At 34.8% G+C, this 20000-nt stretch overlaps 1 protein-coding gene across 5 annotated transcripts in view; it reads right to left on the reverse strand.

Annotated features, from left to right (window-relative positions):
* LOC115214515 (gamma-aminobutyric acid type B receptor subunit 2-like) overlaps positions 1-20000 on the reverse strand; it is a 1118481-nt gene that overhangs the window by 291439 nt on the left and 807042 nt on the right. The gene's annotated exons all lie outside the window — the stretch shown is intronic.

Genomic DNA, 20000 nt, shown 5'->3' on the forward strand with positions numbered 1-20000 from the left:
TATTGTTTAACCCTATTTGCTTATTTATTTAACTATTATCATTAACCTGAAGATTGACTATAATTTTAAATCGAATTTATTTCAATTGAATTTAAACTTAATTGTAATTCAAATTTAATTATAGCCATGAAACGTACGTAGGTTTTTTTACTTATATATTTTTCTACCATTGTGATCTAGTTATATGTCTTATAAAAATATATATTATTTGTCATTTATGTTTAGGTTTATGTCTATCATTGTTTGAGTTGCATAATAGTGGTTTTATCTCTAATTTATTATATGTATGCATGTTTTATTTGTTAAATTGTTATTACGGCCACACCTCGAATACTGCTGCCCACTGTGGTCTCCCCATACAAGACAAAGCATCTCCAGGATTGAATCACCCCAGAGAGCACTCACTAAACGAATTGAAGGCATGGCTGCTCTCGATTATTGGGATCGCCTTAAAGCCTTGAAACTCTACTCTCTCCAGCGTCGCCGTGAGCGGTACATCATTTGTACGATGTGGAGAATATACCGCCAACTTTGCCCAAACGACCTGAACATAATCTTCAAGGTTCATCCAAGACTGGGACCACGGGCCATACGTCCCCTGCCCAATTCAAGATCACAGCATACATATACACTACAACATAATTTCTTTTCCTCAACAGGCCCTGCTCTATTTAACATTGTCCCAAAAGAGATCAAAGAGGAACAGGATCCCATCAACTTTAAACGGAGTCTGGATAAATTCCTTCAAAGAATACCAGATAAGCCACCTATAATTGGATACAACTCACCCAACAAAAACTCACTACTTGAATGGACCATAAGCAAAACTTGACTTAAACAGGATTCAAATAATCCTATCAGGTGGTGCTATTAAGTTAGACATGGCCTGGACCAATCATTGGTCGAAACACATCTAAGTTTATCTAAGTTTATACATATATAAGAAGTTAAGAGAAGCTAGAAAATGCTTCATCATGAAGAACATTTTAGTAGCGTTTTCAGTCTTTGCGACTCTTTCAACAAAGCGTGAAAAACAATTAAATTGTGAATAAATTATACGGAATGCGTTTTTAAAATATTTCAATAGTTTTCAAACGTAGGAATGAGGGATCGGATTTCTCTTTCAAACAGGGTCAACGTTTTAAAGTGAAAAACATCTCCACATGTATTTTGGAGAACCTAATATATGTGTTAACTTAATCTTGGTGTCGAGAGCAATACACACGCCAAACCAAAAACAGTCTACACCAAATGATGGCTCTACATAGATCCCATATCAAAATTCGGGAATAGAGAAAAAAACATTCGGCGAATACATCGACATTTGCTCCTCTAACAAACCACCCAGCTTCAGAAATTTTCCCCTCTATATATTCAGGAACGATGCAACTTAAATCAGTGCATTTGCAAAGGTCATAAATTATCACAAAATATAAGCCGCTTTTGAATGCGACCACCACAAATAACACTATCACAAGGGCCTTAAAACAATACCGAGGCAAATATTAAAAACGATATATTCAGAACAGTTACACTTCATGAACTTATTCAGAACAATTCCAATCACTACTATTACAACGAAAACAAGTCAAGTTTATGTCACTTGACCGTTTAAGAGGATTCCACCATCATACTACTGTCATATTACTCCCGCATTGTTATTATTCTATATCTTCTTTTCCTCCTCCTCCTCCTTCTCTTTCTTCTTCTTCTTCTTCTTCTTCTTCTTCTTCTTCTTCTTCTTCTTCTTCTTCTTCTTCTTCTTCTTCTTCTTCTTCTTCTTCTCCTCAGCTACTTTCGTTCCTCAGCTACTATTGATGTTTAAACAATCAAAACGAAGACCTCATATCAAATATCTTTTAGGACAGCTACTACCTAAGACCTGCTACGAAGCCCACACAAGAGTAAAGAATAGGGACAGACTGATAGGAAATGGGAAAATGTCCCTTGCATTTGAAAAATTATGGAAATATCTTAAAAAACATTTCAATAAATTTTTCTACAATTTGATTGTTTTCATGCTATACTCTAAGTTGAAAAAGTCTTAAAGACTGAATCCGGTATTAAAATGTTCTTCATGATAAATTTATATATATATATATATATATATATATATATACATATATATATATATATACTTATATATACATACAAATATATGTGTATATTGGCAGGGCTGGCCTGCTAGGTAGCCGGCCAGAATGCTAGAAAAAGATCATCAACGATCAAACTACAAGGGAAATTCTCTAGAGGAAGAATTCAGCGAACACCAGAACCAACTTTGGCGGGCAGGACATATGAAAAATTATATAAATAACAGACTTAAATGCATACCTCGGTTTCGGTCTTAACAAAAGAATTACTTGCATAATTCAAGTGTCCGTGACTTCATCAGCACATTCGGTCCTTGGGATGCAAACCGCAAGACTAACCCCAGCTCTCTGTGTCAAGACAGACACGTGCTTAGTCTTACTGATTACATCGGGAATAAAATTTCAAATGTCTTGGTTCCGGCGCGCTGAGAGACTCATGAAGCGAAGGGCTGCAGTGAATAATTCACTGCGGGTAGTGCTTACAACTAGGGAACGTATTTATTTAAATATTTAAAAATTGAGGGAGATAAATTAATATTAATTTTAATATCAATTTAAAACCAGTAGTCCAGCATTCAAAAAATCTGAGGGGTCAGAGAAAATTCAAATATATGTGTATATTGGCAGGGCTGGCCTGCTAGGTAGCCGGCCAGAATGCTAGAAAAAGATCATCAACGATCAAACTACAAGGGAAATTCTCTAGAGGAAGAATTCAGCGAACACCAGAGCCAACTTTGGCGGGCAGGACATATGAAAAATTATATAAATAACAGACTTAAATTCATACCTCGGTTTCGGTCTTAACAAAAGAATTACTTGCATAATTCAAGTGTCCGTGACTTCATCAGCACATTCGGTCCTTGGGATGCAAACCGCAAGACTAACCCCAGTAGTCCAGCATACAAAAATCTGAGAAGTCAGAGAACACCAGTGTTCGCTGTATTTTTCCCCTAGAGAATTTCCTTGTAGTTTTGATCATTGATGGTCTATTTCTAGCATACGGCCGACTCCCTAGCAGTAAGCCCTGCCAATATACACATATATTAGAATTTTCTCTGACTTCTCAGATTTTTGTATGCTGGACTACTGGTCTTAAATTGATATTAAAATTAATATTAATTTATCTCCCTCATTATTTAAATATTGAAATAAATACGTTCTCTAGTACTAAGCACCAACCGCAGTGAATTATTTACTGCAGCCCGTCTCCTCAGAAATTTATTAGCGCGCCAGAACCAAGACATTTGAAATTTTATCACTAGTGTAAACGGTGAAACTACACACGTGTCTGTACTGGCACGAAAGCTGGGGTTGGTTTCACCGTTTACATTAAAATGAACGGATGCACTGAAGAAGCACGGACATTTGAATTACGTAAGTAATTCTCTTGTTAAGGCTGAAACCGAGGTATGCATTTAATTATGTTTTTTATATAAATTTTCATATGTCATGCCCGCCAAAGTTGGTTCTGGTGTTCGCTGTATTTTTCCCCTAGAGAATGTCCTTGTAGTTTTGATCATTGATGGTCTATTTCTAGCATACGGCCGACTCCCTAGCAGTAAGCTCTGCCAATATACACATATATTAGAATTTTCTCTGACTTCTCAGATTTTTGTATGCTGGACTACTGGTCTTAAATTGATATTAAAATTAATATTAATTTATCTCCCTCATTATTTATATATATATATATATATATATACACGTCTTGGGAAGCCTATGTTTATGTAGCTTTCAGCGTACTTTATATAGAATCTCATAAAATGACACAAATATATGTAATAATGTATGTTGTTGAATACTTGCATATATGTGTTTGTGATTTTTCTCCGTGTGTATATGTGTACGGTCCTACAGTTTTCTATGCATGTGTATTGTTTGTTGGTGTTGGTGTTGATGCCGGTAAGCGTGTATGTTTGTAATCAAACAATCCCTGTTTAAACAGTGAATAACAAGCTCTAAATATCAGCTTGAAAATCGCTGATAAGCGAGAAACTTCTATCAAAGTCATCTTGTGTAAACACCTAATAACGTATGAACATCTGATTATTAAGGTGGAAACATTATCAGAAAAGCCATTTCTATTCATCGTTTCAAATCTATATATACATATATACATGCATACATACACGCACACACACACGCACATATATATATATATAACAAAGTAAACTTTCAAGAAATCGCACGAGTGAAAACATATAGGAAAGAGGGTTTGAAAATGCAGAAGTCTTTTAAAGATGTTTATTGACTTGACCGGTTCAATCTTTTTTAAAAAAGATTATCAAGTGTAAAATGCAAAGCTTTGTATATGCTTTGTTGTGTTATAAATGGTAATCATAATTGTATTTAAAATACAGTTATACAGTCTTTGATAATGATAAGAAAATGTTAAAAATTAGTATATTTGACAATGAATGATAATAAAATGTTAAGAGGTGCTCTTTGTTTAAACAGTTTATATGAAAGTGTTCAATATAGGTATTAAAATAAATTTATAATTATTTTAAGTTCATCAAAAATCATGGTTGTATAAGAAGCATATATACAGAAAGGTATATATTTAAGTACTTATACAGAATTTTAGGGGGATGGCCAACCTTTCCATTCATCATCTTTTGTCTTGTTGTGTGTGTATGAAAGATGTTTGCTATTTTTAAGCATAGTGTGCGTGGGAGATTGGTTGGTCTCTATGACGGTTCTATATTGAAACAACCAACCTTTTATCTGTAAATTGTTGTTGTGGACAATTCTGAAAATAAACTTCTGCAATCGTTGTTTCTGTGCAACGTATATGTCTAGGTCATTTAATCGCGGGCATTTTTAAGAACTTGATACACGATCACTCAACATAGAGTTGTGGAAACAATTGTTAATTATGAAACACAATATCAGCTACTTCAGTCTTCAATGTTTATTACCTCACTCTCTTTCCCGCAATATATAGAGTTTATTTAAACCTGAAGACAGGAAGCCATTTGTACGTAATGTTTTTACAATTTCATATCGAAGTGTGTGTATCATACATTTTTCTTTAGATTTATTATTTCAACTGAAAAAGTTTCAGGTAAGAAAATTCTGGAGAAATGCACTTTTACAAATCAGTTTCTGTGGTTAAGTTTAGAATTTAATTGAAATCTCTTCCAGCTATGATTTACAAGCTGTCTAGGAGTCAATGAATGAAACAAGAATGTGTCAATACAATAACAGTTTCTTATTTCTTTATTACCGACGGGACAAACAAGGACAGACAAAGGAATTAAGTCGATTACACCGACCCCAGTGCGTAACTGGTGCTTAATTTATCGACCACAAAAGGATGAAAGACAAAAGTCAACCTCGTCGGAATTCAAACTCAGAATGTAACAGCAGACGAAATACCATAACAGATTCTAATTTGAAATCTAAACTCATCTATGAGAAAATAATAAAGTCGTGTCATATTCAAAGGATTAAATAGCATACATCATGGCACATATGTATGTAGCAGAAAAGTTATCTTATAAGAATTTCGAGTGCGTTTCCCTCATAATATTAGATCCAATGTAATAATTTTAAGAAACCAATATTTATTTCACATAATTAAACTATGTAATCTATTTGAGTACATTACCAGAGTAATTGATTTATACGTATGTGCGTAATAAAGATACATAATCGATAACAAAATGTTGTGATTGATTCGGTGTGTCGAATAGAATTACATTATGGTGTTTATTCCAGCCTTCCCATGTATTTTCACATGACTGAATTTCGGTAAATTTTCTAACACCCTGCGATGTTTCATTTCAAAAAATGTAAACCATAAGACTATTGAACACTACATACTAATGGTTCGAAGACTATTTACAAAAATGGTATAAAAACTACAATAAAATATTATATTCACAGAGCTTATCTGAACAACAGGTTATCCCTGTAGTTCGTATCCCATCAGGTTCCAGTTTGTATTCCTCATTCTGGAGTTGATGAAAAGGTGTGGGTTAATTCGATGAAGAACATTTCTTCTATGTCTATAATAGTGTCACTGTTCGAATACATCATGAATAATTCAGTGCTTGCTTTGTTAGAATTCAAATCTTGCATGATTAACTCTGTGCTTTCATCTATCAGACATTCGAACTAATAAGCACTTAGCATCAGAAGAATATTTTGAATTGACTATAATTTACTGCTACGACTATGTGGTTATGTATAAGCATTTTAGATAATTATTTTATATACGTATTATTTTTTTTTCTATTATGAATTGAACCGAAAAATCTCCCTCTGTTAAATTCACACTGCATCAATATTCGGAAATTATTCTAAGTCCCAGTGATGTTCTGGAAGTGATTTAGTCGACATGCATACAATTATTTTGCATGTTTGAACAGGATTAAATATGTAGTTTACATTCTATGCATACTTGGCTACATCTGTACGTTCTGTTCAACGAATTACTTGAGAGAGAAACATAACATTCCCAAACTCTTCCCATTTTCCATTTGGAAAAATTAGACATGCATTGTACATTTAAAATCAATCAATATTTGATTTAAAGAAATTATCAGAGCATGCATTTTATATTTAGAGACAATGTTCATTTCGGAAAAAATAAATTGCATTTTGTTTTTCGAAAGTAAATAACAGTGATTTATCGTAAATTCTACACGCGGTGATGAATAATTGTTTTAATCGACGTCTTTCTGTCATATTAATGATCACATTAACCTCGAGGCATAGGAATTTAATAATGAGATATCAAGGATAATTAATTACACCCCTGTTATCTCATGTGTGATTTTATCCCATGCGATCAAAAATAATTGAACACAAATGCGCGCGCACGTACGCGCAAACCCACCCACACGTTTACACAATCGGTTGCTTCTTATTTTATGATAGTAGTACTCGAGGACATGAAGCGAGGGATTATGTATATGAATGCGTTGTACAAGTGTGCACGCGTGTGTGTGTGAGCGCGCATGCGTGTGTGCATAAGCATGTAAGCATGTATTTTTGAACATCTGTACTACCATCACTCTACGATAATTTCTGCATCGTGAAGTCTTTGCAGGAAAAGCACATCTGTTGGAACATATGTAGTATCATCGCTCTCCGGTAATCTCGCCATCATGAAATACAGAGATACCGTCTGATGTAAATCGGCTTACTGACAACGTACTATATATGGATATATATATATATATATAATATATATATATATATAATATATATATATATATAATATATATATATATATATGTGTGTGTGTGTGTGTGTGTGTGTGTGTGTGTGTGTGTGTGTGTGTGTGTGTGTGTATGTGCAGTCACGAGATGTTGGTTCAAGCCAAGTTTTGCCTTCCGGCAGATTAAGGCGTATGGAAAATGATCCCAAATTATTTGAAACATTCGACAAGAAACACAACACACTCATTGGCGATAACGTTACTTTTGCTGGCATTCATTTGAATTTTTAACAACATGTCTTCTAAATCTACACGCTTTCTAACTGTACTCTAACATTTCCTAAACTTTGTAAGAATCTGACTTTAGACATTTTCCCCCAGAATTCTTTTATCAAAGAATTTAACCCTTACAAGATTTATGGTGAAGCATATAGTCAGCAAACAGGGAGCGTACATATGTATTTGTAGCTTTCATCAGCACGGTGGATTTTTTACTGTAGCAGCTCGTTTTCCTATTGCGTATATGGGCGATGTTTTATCTGTTCAGCCTCTGCAGCTCTCAGAATATGTTTAGTTTGAAAAAAAACAATCATTGTGTGTGTATTCGCCCGACAGAACAACTCGAGATATCTTTTTCGTAAAGCTTTACCAGCAAGCACTAGGTTCGCTTCGTCCTCTTATGTTCAGAACAGAAAGACGCACATGCAGGCATATATATGCATGCACATACTGACTTGTGCATGTGAACGCACACACACTCACACGCACACATACACACTACGAGCGCGTGCAAACACACCTATAACATGTAAGCATCATACACATATTATTTGCGGACAGGCCTAGCTGTGTGGTAAGAAGCTTGCTTACCAACTATTTGCTTCCGGATTCAGTCTCGCAGCGTGGTAACGTGGGCAAGTGTCTTCAGCTATAGGCTGGACCGACCAACGCCTTGTGCGTGTATTTCGTAGAGGGAAACTGAAAGAATCTCTCGTTTATATCTATGTATATGTATATAGCTATACCTATGTGTGTGTTTCTGTGCCTCGGCTTGTCCAACACCACCGCTGGACAACCGGTATTGGTGTGTTTACGAGCCCGTAAATAAAGCGGTTCGTAAAAGCCCCGATAGAATATGTACCAGCCTTTAATAAATAAGTCCTTGTGGTCGAGTAATTCCACTACAAATTCTTCAAGGCAGCGCCCTATCATGGCGACAATGAAATGACTAAAACTAGTAAACGATAAATGATACAATTGCTGTTAAGTGGAAATATTGCAATCTGGATACATGTAGATTTATGGGAATCATCAGGAGAGAATGCACACCGCTTGAAGACCTTAATCCCGGCGGCATTGAAGCGTATCACTCCGCCATCCTACTGGCTACTTCAAAAGGCTACTAAGCTTCACTCAGTGTTCTTGTAGCCGCTGCCCATCGTCTCTTTTTAACCATATCCAGTGGCTTCGAGGTCATTCAGGGTGGTATTGACTTGAGATTGAGTTAGGTTTTGCGACAACAGCTATCACCACATGGTGTTTCCAAGGAATACCCGACATCTAACGTTGAGAGGATAATTCTCGAGAAGATATCCATACCAGTTGATCTTTGGAGGTCAAGTAGCATCCACACATATATATGTATGTATCATATATAAGATACGCAGGCACACACACACACACACACATATATATATATATATATATATATATATTATATATATACGACAAGCTTCTTTCAGTTTCCATCTACCAAATCCACTCACAAGGCTTTGGTCGGCCCGAGGCTATAGTAGAAGACATTCGCTCAATATGCCCGCAGTGGGACTGAAGCCAGAACAATGTGGTTTGTTAACAAGCTATTTACCACACAGCCACTCCTGCGCCTATGTATGTGTGTGTGTGTGTGTGTGTGTGTGTGTGTTTATACTCACTTGAACTTGCGGTAGCATTTACTCGGGAAGAGATGGTACGGATCACACTAACCGAAAGTGCTTGTGCTTGTGGAACGTGGTGCATTCATTTGTCGCAGAGGAATCATTGACCAAGTCACCGTCGATTATACAAGCAGAGAAAGCCTGGGTTTGAGTAGGTTGTAGAGACATGCCTTAAGAAAAACTTGGGGATGCCTCACTCCCAGTGAACTTGTAGCCCGCCGGATACCAATCCGGAATTTCTAAGGACTTGTTGAACCTACTCTATGTTCATCTGTTCTTTTGACTGTTCTTATGCTTAGTCTTGCAGGGTTTCTAGCAATCCTCACAACCAGGCAAGTGGGGTGGCGGGTTAGTCACCGGAAACTCGAGAGAACTCACAAGTGAACTGACATATTCACTTGTGAAATCGCGCATAATGTTATGTACTTTATGAAAAAGATAGTGCGACGTGATTGATATTTAACTGTTATTTCAAGGCAGAAGAATGTCTATAAATTTCTTCTTTTGCAGAGAGATGTTGCTCTCCAAATTATCCTCACAACATTTAAATACAACTGAATCTCCAGTTCCGAGCCAACTTCTAACAGAATAAAACCTGGAACAGCATGTTTACTTAGCGTGTATAGATAACTTTTGTATAAATATCTTTAGAAATAAACAAATGGCGGTGCCCCAGCATGGCCACAGCTCATTAGCTGAAACTGGAAAAATCAAAAAATCAAAATCAAAATCAAATCACAACAGTCAGTTTGCTGCTGAGAGAAAAAAAAAAGTATTACAATAAGAGAATTATAAAAGTGTCAGAGAAATGGAAGGACATTGTATAAAAGAGTGATTAAGGAAAGACATAGTGGCTCGTATAAAAAGTGTTGTGAGGAAGCAAAATAAAAACGAAGTAGAGTGAAAGTTTCGTACTAAGAATGAGGCCAGCGGAATCGAATAAATGTGAAGTCACAAGAAAATGAATATTTTAGGAACTTCGAAGATACGTGCGTACATGCGCGCACAACAAGGAGAGACACAAACACACACACACACACACAAACATGCACACACACACACAAACACACACACATACACACCACACATACACACACACACATACACACACACACACACACACCACACACACACACACACACACACATATATATATATATATATATATATATATATATATATATATATATATAACGTATATCATGGCATATTGGATGTCGCTAGACACCCGGCAAATGCAGTCCTAGTTACGCTTCCTTGTCAAAAAGATTAAAAAAATGTTCAGAACTTCAGTGACATACATACGCCTAAATAGATTTGAACTATGAACCAGATACCTGCAAAATCAAATCGAGAAACAATTATGTGTTGCCAACCGGCCTTTTATGAAAGTTTAATCTATGAATGCCGCTCATATAATGACTGATACACCTCAAGATCGAATTGATAATAAATTTAGATTCTGTATATTGATAATATGCGTAGAATTCTCGTCCCTCACCCACAATTAATTGCATTTTGTCTCATGCTACACGTTTCATTTGTTTTACATTACATATTAGTGTAAAATGTACAAATCACTTTAATGTGGATATTTAACTATTGAATAGATTCCTTTCATCTCTTTTATAGTATTAATGAACAGCGGAAATATTTAACAAAATGCCATTTATTAACTATATCTACACATTATTTTAATTTCTCTTTCCAATTTTCATAATCATTATCTGGCATTGAATATTATCTGGTATTGAGTTTATCTGGCATTGAATATTAATGCTCTTTGCGTACCTGTTATTTTGCTTTAACTTTTAATATAAATTATGGTTCATTTAGCTGTCTTGCCAATAATATATTCATACACATGCATAAATATGTCCGGTTGTATGTTTATATGATTATATGATTATACGTACTTACCCGCATAATCGTGTATAACACTTGAATACTCTAAATAAACATTAGCAGAGTGTTTTGTTCCTATTCAGAAAGAGCGTGACTCAAAATATCAAGCGATTCTGTATTTACATTCATTGTTTAATTGTGCATATTATAAAACTTGTAATTTAGAAGATATTTGACAAAAACTATGTATAACAATGTGATAACTATCAATAGAAAATACATACTTTGAAATTTATTCCTTTGGGCTACCATTACCTATTTAACAATAAACATTTAATGGCTTATGGAACAAAGGTTAAGGAAGTGAACAAAAAAGTCAATACAACCCATTAACATATGCATTATTATATTTAATTTCCGAATATTTGCAATTCAGATATGACTATGATATATAAGAGATTGCTACTGCTATTATTGTTCCGATAAGGTCATTAGTAGTAATAAAAAATATATCCCAGCATCTTCTTTTTATGAATTATTTTTGTCTCTAAATCTACGCTACAAAATAGGTACTTGCTTTCTTTATAGAGATGATACAATGATTTGAAGGATATTTGTTTGCGAATTCTAGCAGGAGTGGCTGTGTGGTAAGTAGCTTGCTAACCAACCACATGGTTCCGGGTTCAGTCATACTGCGTGGCATCTTGGGAAAGTGTCTTCTGCTATAGCCCCGGGCCGACCAATGCCTTGTGAGTTAATTTGGTAGACGGAAACTGAAAGAAGCCTGTCGTATATATGTATATATATATCTGTATGTGTGTGTGTTTATGTGTCTGTGTTTGTCCGCCTAGCATTGCTTGACAACAGATGCTGGTGTGTTTACATCCCCGTCACTTAGCGGGGCTTACAAAGAATAAGTCCCGGAGTCGATTTGCTCGACTAAAGGCGGTGCCCCAGCATGGCCGCAGTCAAATGACTGAAACAAGTAAAAGAGTAAAGAGAGAGAGTTCCAGCGACCAATTCTAGGCTCTTTCAATGGCTCGTTTATATAGTAATACTATGTAGGAGTAGAATACACAGTTCATCAATTATCTGCTTCTACAAAACACAAAAAAAGCAATGATAAACTTAGCAGCCCTTAAGCTGACAGAAGTAATATGGCAAAATCCCACCGGGAAAAAATTACAATGTTATGATTTTCTCTTTTGAGTCCATGTTGATTATCCCACTTCGTATGTGTAAACGATGTAAAATTCCAAACTATGTTACTTAGAAAGAAATTGGTTGCTTGAAATAGTGTTGAGTAAGTACCATAGAAGGCGTCCCCTGCTGATGATTCGACAGGTTAACAAGATTCTCATTAATTATTTAATTCACTCTGGATTCAGGATATAAAAAGACGGAACTCATATGACATAAAAAAAATAAATCATTATTCTAGCTTTTTTAAAACTTCAGAAATGCATGTATGTATGTCTGCGAAAACGTTTTCCTTCTCGTTTCTTATAATTATAGCTCATAAAATCTTAAAATTATACTAATTATGTTGCTGTTTCTGTAAACACATTATTATATCTGTCTATCTATCTATATATCTCTCCCACACCCTCTCTCCCTCTCTCCCATCTCCTCTCTCTCTCTATGTATATATAATATATATATATATATATATACATATATATTTATAAAACAAGTGATTTCGGTGTCCAGAAGTTCCAAAAGGCATTTTCTCTCCCTCTTTCTTTCTTTCTGTCTTTCTTTCTTCTTTCCTCCCCAATCCTTTAAGCCAATAAATTTTTCGTCCTCCTAACATACTTATCTATTTTATTCTCAAAATTTCAGTTACACTACAAGAACCCTTCGAATGAACACCACAGGGAATTAACACATGCACACTATCCATTTGTAATAACAAAATATGAAGTTCTATCGGAACATACACACCATGGACAGGAAGCCTTCTTTACCTATTCTACACAACACATTACTTGGGCAAAGTAAATAGCAAGTTTAACAGCCAACATGTATTTTTATTTTTATTCTTTTATTTCCCTTTATACTTCCTCTATCTCTCCCTTTCCAAAATAAATTCGTATATTGAACTATAATATTTCCGTCTATTCAACTCACTCCTATTGTCTCTTATGTCCCTGAAACAGCTGTAAAACTACTTTTCTCTTTATAAAAAGCCCAAGAAATTTCACACTGCCCTGGCTTTTCTGTCTCATTTTATTTAACGCACACACACAAACACAAGCACACGCACGCACACAGACACAACACATATACACACACATGCGTGTGCATGAAACGCGCGCGTACGCTACTTGCATAAAACTACACATAAATATATATACAATTTAATTAGTATACACACACAGATAGATTGATATATATATTGATTTATTGATTGATTCATCGAGATATTGCAACTACGTATGCGTACTTGATTCTATTTCTATTAAAATATTAACGTAAATCAGACGACATTTACAGATCTCCCATTGAGACTAAATTTTAGGCGATATTTTAGAGAGAATATTTCTTGATATAATGACGTGACTCCAGTAGAAAAAATCTCTCGAAGCAACAAATTAGAGGGAATAAATATACAATACTCAAATTCAAGGCTGAAAAGGAATCTTGCATATATTTGTTTCTACTCATTTTGCTAAACTTCCAGTGATTTGGAAATAGTACTCAATATTCTGTTAGTGGCATTTTATCCGTATCTTGACGGAATATCAGTGAACCATTTCAGATGTAAATCGTTACCTTCCTCTCATTAATTTGTGTCATATCGTTGCTTAATGGGCATTTTTGCAGTAGTTGGTCCTAACTATGAGACATTTTCCTACTACTCAATATTAATGAACATCGACAGCGATTCAGCTAGTGGAAACATTGAGAAAAATGTCTGACCAGGTTATGTGTCAACGTCTGGTGTTCTACTGTTAGCTGGAAAACGAAATAAAAAACCTTTTACTCATCAGCTGGATACCACATGAAACAAGTGAGTCATTTTCAAATTGTATATGCAGGGTATGATTCCGTTCTATTGACATGGTTTCGAAAATCGTAATTATAGACCGGGAATATAATGTTATATCTATTCCAAAATATATTTGGATTTTATTTCAATTATATTATGGAATATATATCAAAGATGAAAAACGCGAAATATGAAATCAAATACTAACAAGAGAGTCATAGATAATATACAACATGAGTGAGAAAAATGCCTTGGGATATAAAATGGTGGTTCTTAAACTCCCTGCGGTCAGCACCCGCTAATTTTCCCTTGACATCTATTCTTCCTGTGTAGGCATAAAGTAATGACAGTGAAATACTAGTTTCAAAATAACCGGTTTACAAAACAATTATACTCCGTAATACAGAAATGAGTTTCCCTTTACAATATGTCTAGTCATTTTTATGTCAGAATTTAGTACAAATGTATCAACAAATTCATCATTCATATATGGAAAAAAAAAAGAAATTTCTTGGAAAATGTAATATTGAAACATAGCATTTTATTAATGCAGTAAACCAAATTCCCATGTTTCTAGATGATATTCATAAACGTTATTTTTATTTTGTATGAGATTCTAGAGTATAAAATATAAATCTATAGCATAAAAACAGCTTTGCCAAATTACACCACTGACTGTCACTAAAAGTATTTTGTATCTCTATGCGAATAGATTTATCCTTGCTATATTAAATTTTATAAAACATACACTATATTACTTGCATAAATATTCGCAAAAAGAAAGCAAATATGATTTTAGTAAAGAGGAAATGTTGGTTCAATGTACCATGCGTAAATAATATCATTTATAAACGTGGAAAATTAATTTCCAGAGAAACGTATGCACTCATATAAATTGCTTGTCAATATCCTTTGAGATTGTCATCAACAATATTCGAAATCAAAGGTAAAACCGATATCATTTGGAATTAAACCTTCAAGATCAAGTGTTACTTTCTCAAGGGAGACAACGTTAACTTGGGGTCTGCATTATTGCACGATCCTATTCACATATATTTGTATTCATGTTGTATTTAGATGAGAGCTCTATTTGATGACTGGTTGGTTATCTATTCACTTTGCAAATAATGCTACGTTTATATGTGTATAGATAAGCGGTAGCTTGCAGTCGTTATGTTTTTCCTCAAATATCCCTCTGAGAATAATGTATTGAAATTCAGTCTTTTCTATACTTCTTCAAATACACACATAAGAAAACACATACACACATACGCATTCACACGCACACACACACACACACAAACACAATCACACACACACGTAAATCGTACTCTCTTTCATTTTCTCCTTGTCTCCCTGTCGGTAATCCACACTTTTTATCATTCCATATATGAATATATGTGTATTTATGTGTGCGTTAGTATATATTCATGTAAGTATATATTCATGGCTGCATCTATGCACATTTACACATGTACATCCATATTTATTGATCGGAATAATACTATGAATTGAGTGGTTTTTGTAATGCTTGTAAACATTCAAATCACACAGGCACACATATATAACGGCACGTACACACACATACACACACCCTTGCACACACGTGTATATATATATATATATATATATATAATATATATATATATATCCTATTTGTTTTCGAATTTCTCATATCACCTTTTATGGTTTGTCCAAACACTTGGAATTCAAAGACAAAGTATAAAGGAAAAATAAGGAACGCACTTTCATCGAAAATAGTGAAATAATGTATTTCTGTTTTACGTGTATACACATCACAAATACTATCGCACACATTTAAAGGTTATATCGGATACAAGAGTCTATGTACAACACTTTGGCCTGCTGTCTGCATCTAAACGTGTTGTATAGATACAATAATGATTGAGATCAATATCTATAGAAATTACTTCACGTAATTAATGATTCCATCGAGCTTATCTTTCTTATGTTTTCAAAAGCAATATTTATAAAAAAGTTCAGATGGAGAGATATTGAATATCTTTCACGAGAGAGCCCATTAAATGTAATCGAACCAAAAAATACGGGCTGTACAAAAGATTATATCAGTCTTTAGGTAAATATCCTACTGTTGGATGATTCATTAATTTCATGTAGCAGACAATGTGAAAATTTTCATCTGATAAACTTAATGGATCACATATTAAGTATTTACAATTCATATTGTTAACTGAATCTTTTAGTCTCTTCTAATTAGGTAATTTTGCTAAACTGATACTTCTTAACACACTTGCACATTATAATTTGCCGATCCAAAGGTTTGAAATTATAGTTTACCTACTTGATTTGGGGTATCGCTTTGAATTAAGAAAATGATTTGGAGATATATATCTGATATAAATTTCTAAAAAACAAGAAGAAAAAACTTCGCGTTGATTTCTTTAAAACATCCTTTTATTTTTGGATGGAATAATGTGTCTTGTCTTCATTTTATGCAACACACTTTGTTCGGACAAAAATATGATCAATAAAAAGTAAAAGTATATTCAAGCTATCAAAAATATATCAACTAGAATAGCCGCCTTCAGTTTGCCCCACGGCCTCAAGACGGCTCAGAAACCTGGTGCAGGTGCTACTGTGCTACGCACTATGTCCCTGAAAACACCTCTTAACTCCTCCTTGATCTTGGCCGGCTGCTTGGTTTTGGTGATGCATGCAGTGAGACTGGTGTCTTTCTAACGTGTGCTCAACACAATTGTATGTCTATGAAATTGAGGGAGGTAGAGTCCGGAAATCGGAGCTGGTGAAGTAGTAGAGATTATCCGACAACCACTTCTGAATATTATGGTAAAGGAGCCGAATTCACCTGCTCCCATATGGAATAATGGCAGCACTCCTCTGTTTAGCATTTGACCAAACCCCAGCAACTTCTTATATACGTCTGAATTCAGACAAAGGCTCTGTTCAACGATGTGGGTTGAAGCCCGGCGTGCAAAGGTAGTCAAAACTACTACTCTGTCTCCTACGTCCGGCCGCGGCTTTGTAGTTTCCATTGTAGCTGTCCTTATCACGTATTACAAAGTGTTCAGAGAGTACTGAGCAGCAGGCTTCTTGTTGGTATTTGGGTACCCGACGCAAAACATTGATACATGTAACACGTTTCCAATATTTAGATGGTTTCCAATTCTCTATGTCAGCTACATTTTTCTCTACTACACTTTAATCTGTATGCTCCACAACACACTTGACTGCTTGCAAACACATCGAAAACCTCCTTAAAGAAGGAGACAAGATATACCGTCAAGCTTAGCCTAAACACCCTACGTTATTGTCTAATGTATCAAAATAAAAATGTATCAAAATAACAATAGCACAGAACTTGCAATCTGAATATTGTACATATTTTATGTAACGTAAGTCTCTTCTCGTTTTTATTAACATTAAGTGATAACCATGCATAAAGAATGACAATGATAGAACTTCTGTTTTGTGCTGCTTTCTTTTTTCCCTGTAGGATAATTGGGCAAATCGAATCCACAATTATTATAGAATATTACAGTTAACTATACCTTAATAGGATATTCAACGACATGTGATAAGAGCAAAGCAGCCAGAAGAAATTGTATGTATGTGTATAAGGCAGGCGTGGCTGTTTTGTAAGACGTGTTCAGTCGCATTGCCTGATATCATGGGCTAAAATAGCCTCGGGCCAACCAAAGATTTGTGAGCGTATTTGGTTGACGCAAGTTGAGAGAAAACCTTCGTATATGTTTATAGCTTTATTTGTGTTTCTTTGTGTCTGCCTTTGTCCACCCCTGCCACCGCCAACAGCTTGACAACCGTTGTTTGTGGAATTATGTGATTATGCCGCCGTAATTAAGCTCTTCGGCAAAAGTGACCGATAAGGTCGAATTGTTTGAAGAAAATCTTTCAAGGTGGTGCCCCAGCGCAGTCAAAAGATTGAAACATGTAAAAGATTAAAGATGAAACTTATACAGAATTGTATACATCCATATAACCATAGACATATACATTCATAAGCATATAACTCTTTTCCTTCTCACATCTCTCTCTCTCCGTCTCTCTCTATCACACACACACGCGCGCACACACGTACATATAGAGTTAAAAAGAATAGATTTCCTGGAAAAATTATACTACTTTAACTTGTAGTGTAAATCCAGTTTTATAGATGAGAGTTTTTTTTTTTTTCAACGCAAAAATTTTACAAAACGAAGAAAACAAAATCCTATTCTTTTACGTTTATAACACAGAAAAAATGTTTTACATGAAATTAACTTTCCTGAAAAAATAAGGTAGTGAAAGAAAATTTTACTGTGCTCTTTGCACGGTATTCAGATCTTAAATGGAATTCATGCTTTAGTTTTGGAAGATTATGTTTTGAATTATGGTTCTAGCAGTATCGCCCGGCGTTACTCGGGTTTGTAAGGGAAATAACTATATCAGGATTTTTAGAGAGTTACTTCCTTTATAGATGCCAATTCGGGCTTTCTTAGCCATTTCTGTTTTGGTGTCTTCAAGCCATGAAGTCGTTGTTCTAAAAGAACACTGGTCTACTTGACAACGCTTTACGACGTTGATTTCCTTACACTCCCTTCCCCACAGCTTCACGAGGGAGGGAAGAAGGAGGAGAAGCAAACACAGGTGCAGGTGTTTGAGCGTGGACGCCAACTCCGCCGCCATCGACACACGAAAAATTATGCATTAAAATGGAATAAAAGATGATGTTAAATTATTTTTTTAAATCGTAGACTCATCGTAGACGCGCGCCAATAGCCAGACGGGCTCGATATTAATCACGACTATAAGATACCCGAATTTCGTTAAACTGCACCGCAAAATGTGGGAGGAGTTAGGAATCTAAATCGTAGGAGACAGACACTCACACAACTACAGTTTTATATATATAGATATGTATTTGCTGTCACAATTCAGTTAGATAATACAACAGTCTCTTCGTTACAGCCTATGTCCCTGGCATTTCTGTTTTGAGGATCTATCAATCTATTTATTTGGTTAAACAACTTATTAGTGGGCGCTTTAGTTCCCTGTTAAATATTCTAGTGGAAATACAAAAATCCACAGTGTTGTTACAAGAAAAATAGAATCCAGTATATAATATTTCGTGGCCTACACAATATTTTATGTGCGTGTTTTTTATTATGTGTATAAATATGTGTACGAGTGTGTGTATAAATATATATGTATGTATATGTATGTGCTACATCATTCTACAAATGTTCCACCTACGCCTTAATCATGACATGTAATAGAAAAAATAATCATAGCCAGAAAACATAATATGAAAGTAACTGACAAAACTCTGTAGACTAAACACCAGGAAAAGCCAAAGAGCCAGTGTTGTGATGAATATTGAGAACATTTTAGCTATACAAATCATTGTATTTGTGTTAATCTAAAATTCAAAGTGTCGTAAGTGTTTTTACTGTATTTTGGTTGAAACATCGCAAGGTATACAACTGCTTGGTTGATATACATATATTGGATAACCTGTGATCTTATGAAAGTTAGCGACAATGAATAAGGTTCATGATATATTATTTCAGAAACAAAATACGTCATAGCTTTAGTTGGGCAGAGGATTATTAGAATATCGATTATTTGTTTAGACATGTGTCTAATATTCTCTGTAGGGGAACGTCACTGGTAGAATTGAATCTGGATTTTATATTTTGATTTGCACATATTAATCAAACGCTTGGGGTTTGAACCAAACAATCAGCTACCTTAAATAGATATATTAAAATATCATGTTCTGTTGTGTTCCGGTTTCTGCTCCTGTGGCTTCATCCGATATCAAACTAAACCCATTATTCTCAAATGTCTTAGTTCTTATATCACCAGCAGTAACTGAATTCACACTAATATAATTCATTTTAGAAACATTATTTGATATATTTCATCTATGGTACACATCATATGTGTGTGAGTGTGTGTGG

Source organism: Octopus sinensis, linkage group LG7 (genome assembly GCF_006345805.1).
Source record: "Octopus sinensis linkage group LG7, ASM634580v1, whole genome shotgun sequence".
NCBI classification, from domain to species: Eukaryota; Metazoa; Mollusca; class Cephalopoda; order Octopoda; family Octopodidae; genus Octopus; species Octopus sinensis.